The following is a 14,813-nucleotide window of genomic DNA, read 5'->3' on the forward strand; positions in this document are numbered from 1 at the left end:
CAAATGGCACACTTCAGACCGAGAAGATGCACACGATCATGCTGAGCTGTGAGACTGTCACTCGTATGACCCCAGAAAAGCAACGTTTGTGTAAACAATAAAGCCCTAGCTCGTGTGGGTTGGTGTTATAAACCAGACAATCCTTGCTGAAAAGAGATCATATATCACAGTCACAGTAAGCCACTTTGTGCACCTCAGGCGGATCATATCTGACATCCTATAATACGAGTGTAACTGCAACCAAAAAGCGTTAGACCTGGTTTATACTTGTTATTTCAAGAAAATGTCCACACAATAAGATCGGATAAAAACACAAACACATTTTTTTTTAAAAAACAAAACAAATGTGATCAGGATTATGGTGAATTACATGATCACCTTCCTAATATTGTTAGTCTTAATGCCCTGCTACACGCTGTATGTCCCACCTCAATTCAGTGAAACTGAAGAAATTGAGAGGTCAGATGGCCCAACCATAACTGTTTCACAGAACAGAAGCAGACCAGCAGCTGCAGGATAGACCTAGGGGAGTCTTACAATGGCATGAGGGGTGGACAGGAGGTAAGGCAGCCACGGGGAGGTCTTATTTAATTTGAGGGGGATGCCAACCATGCAGGTCTAACCTGACGTTCCAAATCCAGGTTCCACCTTACAAAACAAAGACCATAATGCATGAAAGAGACTGCTGGTAGTATGGCGGTGGAATTTCATGGAAGTGTGACTTTAAGTGCCCGTGTTGCAACGTAGGGATGGGTGCAAAAACTATGGTAATATCCAGGATTGAGGCATGTTGATGGGCAACCAAAGTGTAGACCAATCATTCTGTCCCCCCTACCCCCCCAAAAACTAATCGGAAAACTGAACAAAGGTAAAATCATGGAAATAATAATAATAATAATAAAAAGAACGAGAACAAGAACTGACAGATCCAGTAATTACACCAAATCCGAGGTTGAATGGGGAGCTGGATCATGTCTTTGTGAAAACTAGAAATGTAAAATGAAGTGAAAATGACAAAAGATGCAATTAGTTAGAGTGATAATATCATGAATGTCTGAAGCTTTATACAACCTGTACATAACACTGGTTTCAGATCTGTGTGTAAGATGAAAACAAATGACCAAACAAACTGATAAGGTTCCAGACTGAAAGTGTCCGGGCTTTCATCACTTAATGAAATCAATCAAAGAAGAAAAAAAATGGCTGCTTTAGCTCTACGTGGCCCTCGGTCATGAGCAGAGCACTTGAATCAGTCTTAGTAGCTGTGATGCATGAAGCACATTAAATTGTTAAACAGTTGACCATGACAGTTTTATACAGGGATTCATAGGGATGGTGGGTGTGTCAGATCAGAACAATTTAAGCTGGCTACACACTACACAAATTTCACAGTCTTTACTGATTTTGAAAAGACTAGGAGTACACACTAACAGACTGGCTTCAGCAAGATTTTGTATGACGACTAAAAGACTGAAAGATCACACACTTAACAACTGCACCTGATAAGGGATCACAGATTTTTTAAACCAACTAAAGCCAACAGAACGCATCAAACTTTTGTGCGAACTCTCGAGAGGGTGACACTTGTGGCATGCACTGCAACCGACATTGTATATAATCCTTTCCCCAACTCTATTCATTCCTACTGCAAATCTGTTGATTTAGGTTCACTAGGTTTGACACTCTCCCCTCTTGCTGTTCGCCAGGTGTTGTACCAACTAGTTGACTTTACTGTTGGCTAGTCACTGAACACGTGACAATGACAACAGTGGCGCCTCTGAGAAGACAGGTGAGGATGATGTGAAGCCCATTCTATCATGATATGTGTTCATGTTCATTTCTGTCTTTAATTACTTGGCACTGTGTTTGTAGAGATTGTTTTTTGTCCTTGATGTCAGTGAATGCACCATCGAGAGACAGAAAATATGCTAGAGTTGAGAGTTTACCACATATTAGAAGCGTCAAACAATTCAAAAATGTTTAGCTGACTGCGACTGAGGTCGGGTTGGGTCTGTCCTACTCACACACTGACACATATTTGTGCCAACTAGCCATGCCGACTGTCAACTAGTGCAAACTGGTGCAGACTTTGCCCATTTGGGAATTGTGGGTAGAATATGGCAAAAACAATCTTGTAGTGTGTCCTCAGCATTAGGGGCCAGTTGATGCATGTTTAATTAGGAGGGCAGTTTTGTATTTTCTTAGGTTGAAATTACATGTGGGTTTGAGATTGAGGGCCTTGAAGCACTGGAAATGGCACTGTCCAGGAAACAAAACAAACTACAATAGGCTGTCAGTTTTGCTTTCACCTAATTAAATGATTTCTTTGATGCGTTGTGTGGCATTTACAAGTGGAGAGTTGTTCTTGAACTAGCTCCTCAAAATGGAGAATGGGAAGAGGAGGGAGGATTTGTTTACTTTGAGTGAGGCTGGAACTCAAGAGTGTTGCCCCAAATTAATCCTCCTCTCCATACACGTATGTCTGCTGCTTACACAAACACACACACCCACCCTCCATCCACAAACAGAAGGGAAGGGAACATACAGATCCCGCTTCACCACTCGGTGACCGTGGTTTCAACTCTGAGACACTCGGCGCTGTCAGACGGAGCAGCGAATTTGCTCCTGCTCATCTTCTTAATGCTTAATACCAATGTGAGCACATTGCTTACGCTGCAGTTGCAAATGGTGCTAGCATCTTATCGCAAATGACTGTAACGGGCAAACTGAAAGTCCTACTGTCCTCTCATAAGCTCCCACACTGGTCATGAGTGTCATGTTTGACTGGCAACATAAACATGAGTGGTAATGGATACAACATTGGAAAAATTAAGCTTCCATATTGCAAATTTTATGTATACCGATCAGGCAGGAAGTGAATATCATTGACCATCCTGTGACAATGTACGTTCTACCGGAAAACTTTTGGACCTGGCATTCGTGTGAATGTTACTTAGACATGTACCACCCACCTAGACCAGACCAGGCACCCTCATCCCATAGGCACACAGAGAAAATAAATAAATAAATAAAAACAGCAAAAGGTGTTGACCTGGCCTCCAAATTCACTAGATCCTAAACTGATTAAGTATCTGTGAGGTGATCCACAGAGGCCCCTCTCTTCAACCCATAGGACCCAATGGCGCCCCACTAACTAACTAACATCCTGTTACCAGACACCCTCAGAAGGCCCATGTCCATTCTCCGATGAGTCAGAACCGTTTTAGCACGAGGTAGTCATAATGTTATGCCTGATCAGTGTATATGGAGGTAGCATCAAGGAAGCTGTGTTTGATCAGGATCGTCACAGCCAACAATTTATATTAGGTAATTTATGACACAGTGACATTTAAAAATACAAAAAGTAAATTTGCCGCCCACACATTACAAAAAACAATCATGTCCACAATGAATTAAATGACACCGATAATTACAAGAGCTACAATCAAACTACTCAAGCAGCAACTGTTTAAATATCCCAGCGGTGCATGGTGAAACACATTTTACTCAAAGCGGAGTGACTTTTAAATAGGTAGATCTCGCAGACTTAACATTCAGCTGATTTCACTTTTGTCCCTGCACTCAGCCTTGAGGGGATAAAAAAAAAAAAAAGAAGTCACAAACAGCTGTTTTTCAATGACAATGGGCATATTCTGCTAACGGAGGATGCAGTGAATCAGGCTCTCACTCGTGCAGACTTTCAGTGTGTCATATCTCAAAGTCCCACGTGTACAGTGGATTATGCCTAACATGCACATATATATATATATATATACACACGCAGTAGAAATGCACTCATGCTAGTACCCAGTGTTATAAAAAAATCGCCAGCTCTTTACCAATTTTTTTTTAAAAAGGCAAAAAATGGAGAAGCTACGTTAAAAGTCAACTATTGGTCTACTGATGCCTTGTCCTTTATGATGGGCCATAGTGAAGTGCAAAAGATATACAATTCTTCTTAGCGTACTACAGCCAAAATACTACATCCGCAGCCATCACCGAAGCCGTTGCTGCACGACGCCGTCAAGAGAATCCAATCAACAACTTGTCGCGCCTTCACCACTAATATTTGTAATAGCGGCGTTAGCTCAGTGTCTCTCATCAGTTTAATTGCGCAGCGGCTTGATGAGGACTTTACTCCCTGGAGGGTCGTTCTGTATGCAAAGCAGGGCCCGGCGAGCTAGCCAAGCCGTAGCAGGTGCGTTCGATGACACACTTCAGACACCGGGGCCTTCTGAAAAGTTGCGTCCTACGCCAAAAAAAAAAAAAAAAAAAAAAGCCGCGAGCAACACTGGACTCCCCGTGTGCCGCTCACACTTTGCAGCTGGCTGCTAACGAGGGCCTTTTGGCTCAGAAGTGAGTTGTTGTCGTTGTGGCGGCAGTCGGACGTGAAGCAGTCGGATGTTTTAAACATTGCGCGGGGGGCGTCCAGGCAGTGAATGCAACATTAGTTGATGCCGTCAAGAGCTGCTTCACCGGCACAGGCAAAAATAAATAAATAAATAAAGCACTCCACTCTATCTAGGTTGAGTACAGATGCACTGCAGCAAAGTGTAAAAATGTGTGTGTTTCTGTGTTTTTGAACGAGAGTAAACAAAACAAATCTGAAAATGTCAAATGAGCCAACGGAAATGTCATTGTTCAATTTGTAGTATTATTATTACTATTATTATTATTATTATTAAGCACTCATATGTGTGCTCGGTACTCAGATGTAAGTACTTGCTCTGACAAAAAGCGGCATCAGCGTATCCGCACACATTAAAAAAAAAAAAAAACGCTCACATTCATCTTTGGAAATCATTTCCGTTACTGCTCCCTCAGCGAAGACACTACACGCTTCTGAACGAGGCTTCTGCAGTGGCACAAAAAACCCCAAATAGTTGCTTATTAGTGTATTTTTTTCCCCCTACTGATAAATTTAAGCAGACCTGCCGCGGATTCCCTCGACTAAGCCTCTCTTCTTCCTTCCCTCTAATTCTTACCGCAGAAAGGGAGGCGCTGAGCGGTCATTTCACCCTGGCTCTTCTCCCAGAACACTGATTTGACTGATTGGATTCAGAGGCCAAAAAATCAAAACAGGGCTTCCTGAAGTCCTGCTACAGAGAGAGACACTCAGCTAAAATCGATCCGAGACGCTTCGGAGCTTAAAGTGGGAAGCGCGTGTTTCGTTCACTCTCGCAATGTTTTGGGCCAGAGCGTGAAGTAAGCAATGTTCGACCCCCATTTGCATTCGCGTTTTGTTGGTTGCATGTGTGTTTTTCAGTATGAAGCGCAGAGGTGATGATGATATTATTACCTGATGAAGACTGAATTCACAGCAAGAGGTCGAGAAGGTGTGCCGATGGACATTTGTAGACAGCGCCGAATGTACATGGTTGCCATAGTAACGTGTAAAACATGGTGTACAGTGGTGAAGGTAAGAGTTGCCACCATGAAGGAGTGTCACTGCTATAGGGCTGGGATGTCTGGTCTGGTCTAGGTGGGTGGTACATGTCTAAGTAACATCCACGTGAACGAATGCCAGATCTGAAAGTTTCCCATCAGAACATAGGATTGTCACAAGATGGTCAATGATATAAATCTGCTGTGAGCGGATTAAAGGTGTCCCTGATTGGTATAAATCACTAAAATGTCGGGCTCTGATCTCCTAGAACCACATTAATGTCACTCAGGTCAGCACAGGGGGCATTGGCAGCTTGTAGCGCCCAAACTTTGTAACAGTTTGCCTCCTTGTTCCTAAAACAACATTCTCTGGCATTTCATTCGGTTTGAGAGCTTTGCATTGTCACTTTTTATCGCGTTTTAATCTAGTACGCAGCCAATTAAAGGGTATGATCCCAATGACTCCCTCCCACTCCATTACGCCCTACGCTAAACCTTCATGGACAATGGAAGGAGGACAACTCACCAGTCAACTGTACAATTAAAGAATTGCGTCATCTAAATCTTTTTTTGCAGGGCGCTGCTAACTATTGCTATTTAGTAACACTGTTTCTGCTTGCTACCGCACGCCAATGCCGTAAAACCGCCATGAAACCTCAACCCACCCTTCAGGAAACGATGCGTCTTCGCCACAAAACCAAAACGAGGCAGCCATAGCCAGTAGCCCTCTGCACCCTCTGCAACACGGCCAGCAATCAATACATGACTTCAGCATTTTTATAAATGACAAAATCAATACTTTTTTTTTTTTTTTTTTTTTTTTTTAATATTTTGCTATTCTAATGAATTCTGCTGGGCACCTCCCAAGGCGGGGGAGCAGAAATATGTAGATGACGCCAGCATCTGGGGTCCAGAACATTCATATGCCAGGCCAACATCTTCCTTCATTTCCAGGAGTAGGACTTTAAGCTAATTCATCACACGCTGGACAGAAATCAATAGCAGAAATGCAGCACATTTTCATAGAGGAAATAAAACATATCAAGCTTCCTTACGGACGAGCCTGGAGTGGTGGGTGTACTGTGGAAGGGCACTTTTAAGTACCAGAGTGTGATTTAAAGTGAGGACATGGAATTCAAGCTGTGGATGTGTGTGTGCGTGTAGCGCAAGAGTCTGATGCAGTAGCTCACACACGCTGTCACAGACCGGCAATTAATATCCACCTTTGTGTTATTAAGCATGGCCGCAAACTTTCCTATAATTACCATCGTACTGTGATTGCCGATGTTGCAGCAAGAGAGCGGGCGTTGACAATGGACATAAGAAAAAAAACAGGAACTTGCAGAGTAAAGCATTCTCGTCTGGAAGCTGCGTGGATTTAATTGAAGTGACATCATTACAAAATGCACTGTGCAACTCTCTATTTGCTTTGGGAGTCACAAATATATATGATGAGGACGCACTCATCATGCAGAATAAGTCTGATGTTCCTTTGTAGAAAGACCTTTTGTTTCAAAGTAACAAGACCGGTAAGGGCTGTCAAAAGGTTACAAAGCTTCTACAACCCAGAAACCAGACCGAACATTCCCCCTCCACCAAATTTCTGTCAGGGAAAGTTGGGTTAGTTTATCTATATCTATAACTATCTATACCAAGTATGCAAATGTCTGGTTTGTGTACTTGATAGTTCTGACTTGACAAGTTTGATTCCCAAGTACGGACTCTGGTCTTATGGTCAACCTGAAATTGGAACAGCCTCTTAAACTTAATGATGCTCTCAAAATGCATTTTGGGATACCCGTCCACACTAGGTGCACACAAGGTTTCCTCCTGATTGATCCTTGATAATACCTAAAGGAAAGAATACATCCGGGTGTTTGGTTTGGAGCTTGGAACCGATGAAAATTACGCAATTAGTCCACATGAAAATATTTCACGTTGATAACATCTTCTAACCCCTGATGTGCACTGAGCATAGCTCATCCCACCTCCCCTCTTCCACGGAGCATGGTTCAGAACAGGTTGAGGGTCAGGTCACTCAGTAACAACATTTCAGCATTGCCCCCTCCGCCAGGCTGCATCCTGGGCAACCGCCTAGAGAAGAGCAGCCTCTGAGTGGAACAGTACTTGAAATTTCACTAGAAGGGAAAAGAACTTGGGCGGCACAGTTGTGTGGTGGTTAGATCTGAAGAGGGTCTGGGTTCAAATCAGACTGGAGCTTTTCTGTGTGGAGTTTGCATGTTCTCCCTGTGTCTACATGGGCTTCCTTCGTGTGAATTGTTTTCTGTCTTTCTGTGTTAGCCCTGCAATAAACTGGCGACAATGAAAGAAAATCATTTGATGTACATTTTTGTGTTTTAGTTTGGTCCCATCCACTAACCTGGAGGAGGTGGAGCCTATGACCTATACTGCAGCCAGTCACCAGGGGGAGCTCCATTTGCTTTGGCTTAACCTTTGAGAAGCTGTTGCGCAGTCCATCTTTACACTGTCTATGGTCTGAAGTCATTCTGTTGGGAAGTGATTACATCCTGGAAACGATCTGCGTCTGGGCAGTGTTATGTGTTTGGAACACTTGTTTATAACATAATGGCTCCAATCGGTTGTAGGACTATGCAGTTAAGTACTGAGGTATTTGGCAGACTCATATTCTGGTAAGAACTGAGTCTGGCTAATGCAAGATACAGCCTCCGAGATTCAAATAGAAATAAAGACTTGATGGCGACCCATCATTGCAGTTTTAAACATTGGCAACTAGAAAAAAAAATTTAAAAATACTGCCACCGATGATGCCACCTTAAGCTTATGCCATAGGCCTTTAACAGGAGGTCCGCGACCCCTGGGGGGTCCACGGAGGTAATATATTGAGAAAGGAGGAGGTAATATATATTTTTTCCCAACAATTTTGCCACTCAAATTTAAATTTCCTTAGATACAAATTAACAAGTTTCAAACATATTTTACTATGTTTGTATTTAGCTGTGTTTGAAGTTAAAACTGTCAAGAATATATATATATATATATATATATATATGTATATAGATAGATATAGATAGATAGATATAGATATATAACTGACAGATAAAGAAAACCTACCTACTGCTGAATGCAAAGGAATAATAATAATGTATATTCATAAATAGCACTAGGCTGAGTTTAATATAGAGCACATATAGTAGGTAAGGGCGTCCCTACTTCATCCCTCCATCAGTTTGGGGGTCCTTGACCTGAAACACATTGAAGACCCCTCCTTTATGGTATATCTGCAAAACAATAATATATTCAGAGATGCCTCCGTACCCCATCACCAGACGGCCCTTCTTCTCTCTTTTATTTTCTCCTCATTCCGCTCTCTTTCACTTTAGATCTGAATTCTCGATGTAAAAAAAAAAAAAAAGGAAGAAAGCTCCATTTCGGCATTAAAGAGAGGAACAGCCAGTGCTTTTAATGCCACATTGTAAGACAGCGTGCCCTGTAGTCTGGTTGTGCCAACAGACGTGTTAAGGAAACTAAAAAGGGTCTGAATCTGTCTGCTGGCAAACTTTTCTCTGCAGCCATGGAGGAAATGAGAGTTTCTTTAATCATGTATCCTCCTAATAATCTCCTGGTCTCAGGCCGACAACTTGAGCATCCATAACCAGCACACTTCAAGGGGAATAGGCTTATGGAGGGAGACACGGATAAGGAAAAAAAAAAAAAAAAAAAGAGTGAGGGAATAAAGAGAGAGCGAGGGAGCGAAGTAAAAATAAAAAAAGGAGCGAAAGAGAGGGGGAGAGAGAAAGGAGGGGAGGCTTTTTAAAAGGAAAAAAAAAAAAAAAAAGATTTCCCTGCAGTATAATTTGCTGATACAGACGATACAGTGAAGACAGCGAGAGAGACACATGCACATAGAGGGGGAGAGATGGAGAGAACGAGGGAGAGAGAGAGAGAGAGGGAGAGAAATCCCCAATGGGAAGGCTAAGAGTAAAAAATAGGGAGAAAAACTAATTAACTGATGAAGTCCCTTTGTGGCCGCTCTCCCGCTCTTGCGCACACCGACACACACAAAAAACCAGATTGAAAACTGAAAACCTCCTGCCCCCTACTGGCCCCTCTCTATCTGCATCACACACTCGGTCGCTCCTAAGTGATGACTTACAGAACGGAAACACCCCGGAAATGTGATGAAACAGTTGCAAGTGCAAAAAAACAAAAAAAAAAGAAAGAAAGACATCCATTAACAGGAACCCTGAAACCAGAGTGACCGCATACGGTTTTGGTAGAGTGTGTGTGATCTGGAGGCTAAACGCACAAGCTGGTTCAAATCTAAGAAAATAAGCAACACTGCTGCGCCACCACAGTGATCCTTCTCCCAAGAAAACCCAGCATCCGAGTATAGAATCACATCTGATCCTGAAATGCGGGCCGCACCTCTCCCCGTCATGACCAGAGGAATTTGCTTCATCCACATAGTGGCCATGCATATTTTATGTTCTGCTTCCTATTTTAAGGCACCACAACCTGGCTATAGAAAAAACAAAAACAGTTTAAATTAGATGGATGGATAGAGAGTTGTATAAAACTGTCTATAAAGTGTGTGCAGTGTTTATTACACACAAACATATTAGATTGTTAGATCTCTGGGTAGATTTTTCTACTTTATTTTTCCCGAAACACGTCTTGTTTACTTAACCAAATAAAGTTTTCTGACTGAAGTTAAATTTTTTTCCAACTTTATACATCATTATATGTCTGAGGTACTGCAACGAATGAATGAGTTGGAGTCACTTATTACTTCAAATTACTTTTTTTTTGCAATACAAAAAATAGTTGATAATCTGATAAAATCTCATAAATATAAAAGGCTAGCATTGAATTTGGTCGTCAATTTAATTAGTCAGTTCAATCATTCTCAGAATATTAAATTAAAGACTAGAGATCACTTTTGCGAGGAGGGGTTGACTTCACAGTATCACAGTGAAGTATCCAATACTTTGGGCTGACTTACGCCCACAGTGTCAGTGGCACAAGTAGGTTGATGTAACCCAGTGCTAAAAAAAAAAAAACCGGAGGCTCGTGGAACATCGTGAAACAGAACCTAACCTGGTGTTTTTGTTGCAACATGCTTCCACCTGCTGATCCTGTACCTTCGCATGCGACCGTTCCTTTCATGCCCAGGCAAAGGGCGATGCATGAAACTGACTTGAAACGCGGCTGCAGCACACAGTAACATATAAATATTGCGGTCGTGGGAATCGATCAGTAGTGGAGCCGACAGTCCAGCGGTCAAAACGCGAACGGAGAGCCCTGCTGGTCCCGCTCTGGCCCGAGATCTTCAGCGCTGACTGATGAGCCCGAGCCCTCGTCTTGAGTCAACCCTCCATCCCAACAGGATGGAACGCACTTCAACCTGGAGCGGGGACACCGGAGAAAACAATCCCCCGGCCCCTTCGTTTCGGTTGATCTTTATCATCCGTAATGGCTCCACCATCTATCATCCTCCTTTCTCCTATTCGTACGTTTTTTCTTCCCCCCCCCTCTCATGCGTGCATGCATTACTCATGTTGTGGGGGCATTAATCTGTTTACACAGTCGCACTGTGAGGATTCGCCTCCCCTGTAAAGACATTTACATATATCATTACATTTTAGGGGTTGATGGTTTGGCTTAATGTCTGAGCACGCCTTATGCAAGCAGACGATACACTTATGATAAGTCTCTGAAGCGACTAAAACGCAACCGTGTGTGTGTTTACGCGCTTGCCGCTTGCGGGTGAAGCGTTCCACTTTTCAGCCAGCTCCCCGCTGATCCGCCGCCATTCTTCTACTAAAAGTTGAACGCTGTCCTCTGCATTAAGGGCCTCTCCAGCTCGGAGCGGAGCCGCGGTGAGTTGGAGGACGCGGCGCGGAGGTGAGTTTGTTTAGGCTATCAAAGCCAAAAGCTCTGGACGGCCGCAATTATCTGAAGTTCAGCAATATCCCCGGGCAGCGTTCATAATCAAGCAGTGCGAATGAGAAAGACCTTTTTCTCCCGCAGGTCCCCTAAGGCCCCGCATGTAATATGGGTCATTTAAACAAAAGGTTCTCCACTTGAAGTGTTTTTCTTTTTTTTTTTCTATACTCTTAATACTGTGCCAGATTAACTGAGCGGAGAGTCTTTTCTTCTCCACACATCCCTTGCTTCTATTTATGTAAGCTGGGTAGCAGGCTCTTAAAGTAGCAGCTCGCTGATATTTTCTGCCCACCAGCAGCTCTAAAAGTAGATGTTCACTTCTCCCTCTAGAACTGGCTTGTACTCTCTTAGAGTGGTGTGTTAACCGCATAAAGGTCTGAAGCAGCACAGCACCCCCCGCAGGCTGCTATATTCCCCACAAGAGCTGGAATTTTTATTTATTTATTTAATTTTTTTATTGCAGGCTCACGTCTCAGCTCGACTGGTTCTGTGGTTCTGGCAGCTTGAATATATTTGTTGTTTGTTCCCCCCCAAGGATGCCATACAACTTTATTCAGGGTTGTTGTTTTTTTGTTTTTTTTTTAGGTAACCACATAAATATATCTCTGGGATAAATATCGTCAAGCTTATATTTATGCAAGACCTATATGTACTGCACTATATTTAATGCCCTCTGCTGGCCCCTCGGTCTCCACTGCAAGGGAAGTGCAGCATTGTGTAAGGGGGGGTTTCTAAACACTGACAAATGGGTCAGTGCAGTCATGCAGGAATGTAAAAAAAAACTGAGACCAAAATCTCACACTGCATGCCATTTCAGACTGAAATCACACACATAGTGCTTATAAATCTCTTATTACTGTCCTTCATCCGGCATCACTGTTACGACACTGTATTACAATTTGTGGGTTACTCCCTTAGTCCATTGCAGACATGAGGAAAGTAGGAAAAGAACCCTCAACAGCTGAATTAATCTTCAGGTTATGTGTTAATGTGTGTGGAAGAAAGGCTGCACCTGTTCCCTGTCCCTTCTCTTCTCTTAACTAGTGACAGTGTTTTGATATTTTAATTTTGGATCAAAGGAAAGGATAAATAAATATACAATAAAATACAGCTTTTTTTTCCTCCTGTGACCAGCTTAACATAAAGTGTGCAACTTCACCAACCACATCCGTTTAAATGCCTCTGTGTTGACAGGCTGGCTTGCTTTAGACGGCGTTCTGGCTCCATCTAGCGGCCGCTAGCTGTACACGACTGTTCAGCACCATGGACAGCTCCTCAGATAAAAACAACCACAAGCAACAAACGGCCAGGCTGCTAAATGCTTGTTAGTATTTGGATTACAAATTGATTTATGTACAAATAAGAATGTTAAACTGCTGTAGCGTAAAGTAAATTACTTTAATTTATATTGGACAGTTCAAATGAAAATATATGCAAGACAGAGGCAATGTATTAATAATGTATTTAAGCGAGATATTGAATAGGTAACAAAACAAAATATTAAATACGAATTTGCAAATTAAATTCAGCTCATTAATAAATATCTATTTCCTCATTTTCAGTTTATTTTGAAAATTCAGGACACGCCCACATTTAAATGCACGCGCAGTCTGTTATATTTGTAATTATTGACTGGGTGTGATTACCTTTCAAAATGAAAGCGTACCTACTATTAATCATTTCACGTTTTATACTGCAATCGGGTATTGCTTTGACCTGAAATATACATACGTCCTGGTGTGTATTGTTCAAAAACTAGAATTTTTTTCTCTAGAAAGATGAGAACGATGAGAGGAGACATGCGGCCACAGTCACAAATAAGTATCCACGGCCACGAGAAGAAAAAGAAGTCCTTCAACAGATGGTCCCCCACAGAGCCCAGATCTCACATTTGTGAAGTCAGACCGGGATTACATGGTGAGAAAGAAGTCCCTGAGACAGAATCATTTGAGGAACTAGAGGATGTTACCAACATACTTGAAACAACCTACCTGTCGAGTAGCTTGAAAAAGTGCACAAAAGCGCACCAAGGAGAGTTAAAAGCAAAGGGTAGAATTTTTTTTTTTTTTTTGGTTGTTGGCCAGAGACCTTTTTTTTAGGCCTGATTTCCCTTAACTTACTTTTAGACGTTTTCAGTCTGAACAGGCAGCCTTCTTAAAACACTCAGTTATGAGACACCTCTTGTTAGTCAAAAAGCCTATGTTTTATAGGTCTAGCAGATCATGTAGTCTGAACATTGCATTAATGAGATGTAATAAGAAAAAAAGAAAAGTCTGCATCAGTGTTCAAACAGTACACGCTCCTGACTGTTAAGACAGACACTCACCAGACAAATACAGGCCTGTATGAAAAAAGCAGAAGCTTAAACTTTACCCATAAACTCTGATTTCCAATCTTCTACACAGCTACTACACTTTTATTTTGAAGAACTAAATGTGCGTACAGAGTATCTGAAAGTACAACACTGCATTGAGTCTTTCTCGCCTGAAAACGTTGTCAAAGACATAAAAAATAAATGAATACCAGATAGGCTACAGGGAAACAATGGCATTTGTAATTCCAAACAAAAGCACAAGCTAAAAGGTGCTAACGTTTCAAATATAATCTCCCCGTGCTGGAACCAAAAGACTGGACTGACAAAAACAACACTTCAGTTACCACGACTTCAGTGCCAACTGAAAGTTGTGTAATGCTGTGATGAGTAACATTCACTCTGTGCTGGGTAAAATGAAACCACATAATTCCCTTTTCACTAACATGTAAAAATAATCTGAGTAATGAACGCAAACAAAGCGGTGTGATTGTCAGTGTGTAAATGGACGGCAGAGAGATTAAAAACAAAAAAGAAAGAAAGCGACATCGCCATACTCACCGGGTTGCTTTCCTTATGTCTGGTGCTGCCTCTCTCTGTTGTCAAGAGCTGTGGGAGAAAAAAAAAAAACACACAAAGACACAGACTCTTAGCTTGACACAGTAAACATTGCGCAGGTGTGACAGACCTGGCTTTGAACGTGCCAGCAATTACACGGGGCCCAAACATAATTTGAATTTGAAAAACACACTTGACACCCGACTTAGAAATTGGATGGAAGCGGGCACACAGTGGAGGCGCAGGCGTAAACAGCTGTCGCCTCAGCGCTCTGCGTAGCGAGGGCTGTCTGGACTACAGGGTGTTCAGCACATGAATGGACAAACTAATGCTGCCAAATTAAAAAAAAAAAAAAAGTCCTCACAAGTACATGACTTACTTGTTGAAAGATTGTTGATTGTTGAATGTCTTTTCACATTTCCACTGTTCTATGTTAGACACAGCGTGTGTTGACTTGATAAAACTGCCATGAAAAAAAAAAAAGTAGTCAATGAGCATTGCTCATCCCCTCACAACATCTGCAGCTGAGGCACCTGGTTGCTGGTCATTGCTATATTGCAATGTCAAAAAAAAAAGGGTCATGATTGAGATGTCTGGTCTCAAAGGGACTGATGATGCAGGTCAGGGTTAG

The 14,813-nt window shown here is 42.2% G+C and overlaps 1 protein-coding gene across 5 annotated transcripts in view; it reads right to left on the reverse strand.

The window, feature by feature from the left end:
• Nucleotides 1–14,248, reverse strand: part of rbfox1 (RNA binding fox-1 homolog 1) — a 214,003-nt gene extending 199,755 nt beyond the window's left edge. For 3 of the 5 annotated variants that reach the window (XM_047571405.1, XM_047571407.1, XM_047571406.1), the window contains exon 1: nucleotides 14,186–14,247. The gene's annotated coding sequence lies outside the window, so the exon portion shown is untranslated. Of the gene's footprint in view, nucleotides 1–14,185 lie in introns of all 5 variants that reach the window. The other 2 variants (XM_047571409.1, XM_047571404.1) reach the window with 2 other exon arrangements.
• Nucleotides 14,249–14,813: the final 565 nt, after the last annotated feature.

Source organism: Mugil cephalus, chromosome 20 (assembly GCF_022458985.1).
Source record: "Mugil cephalus isolate CIBA_MC_2020 chromosome 20, CIBA_Mcephalus_1.1, whole genome shotgun sequence".
NCBI lineage: Eukaryota > Metazoa > Chordata > Actinopteri > Mugiliformes > Mugilidae > Mugil > Mugil cephalus.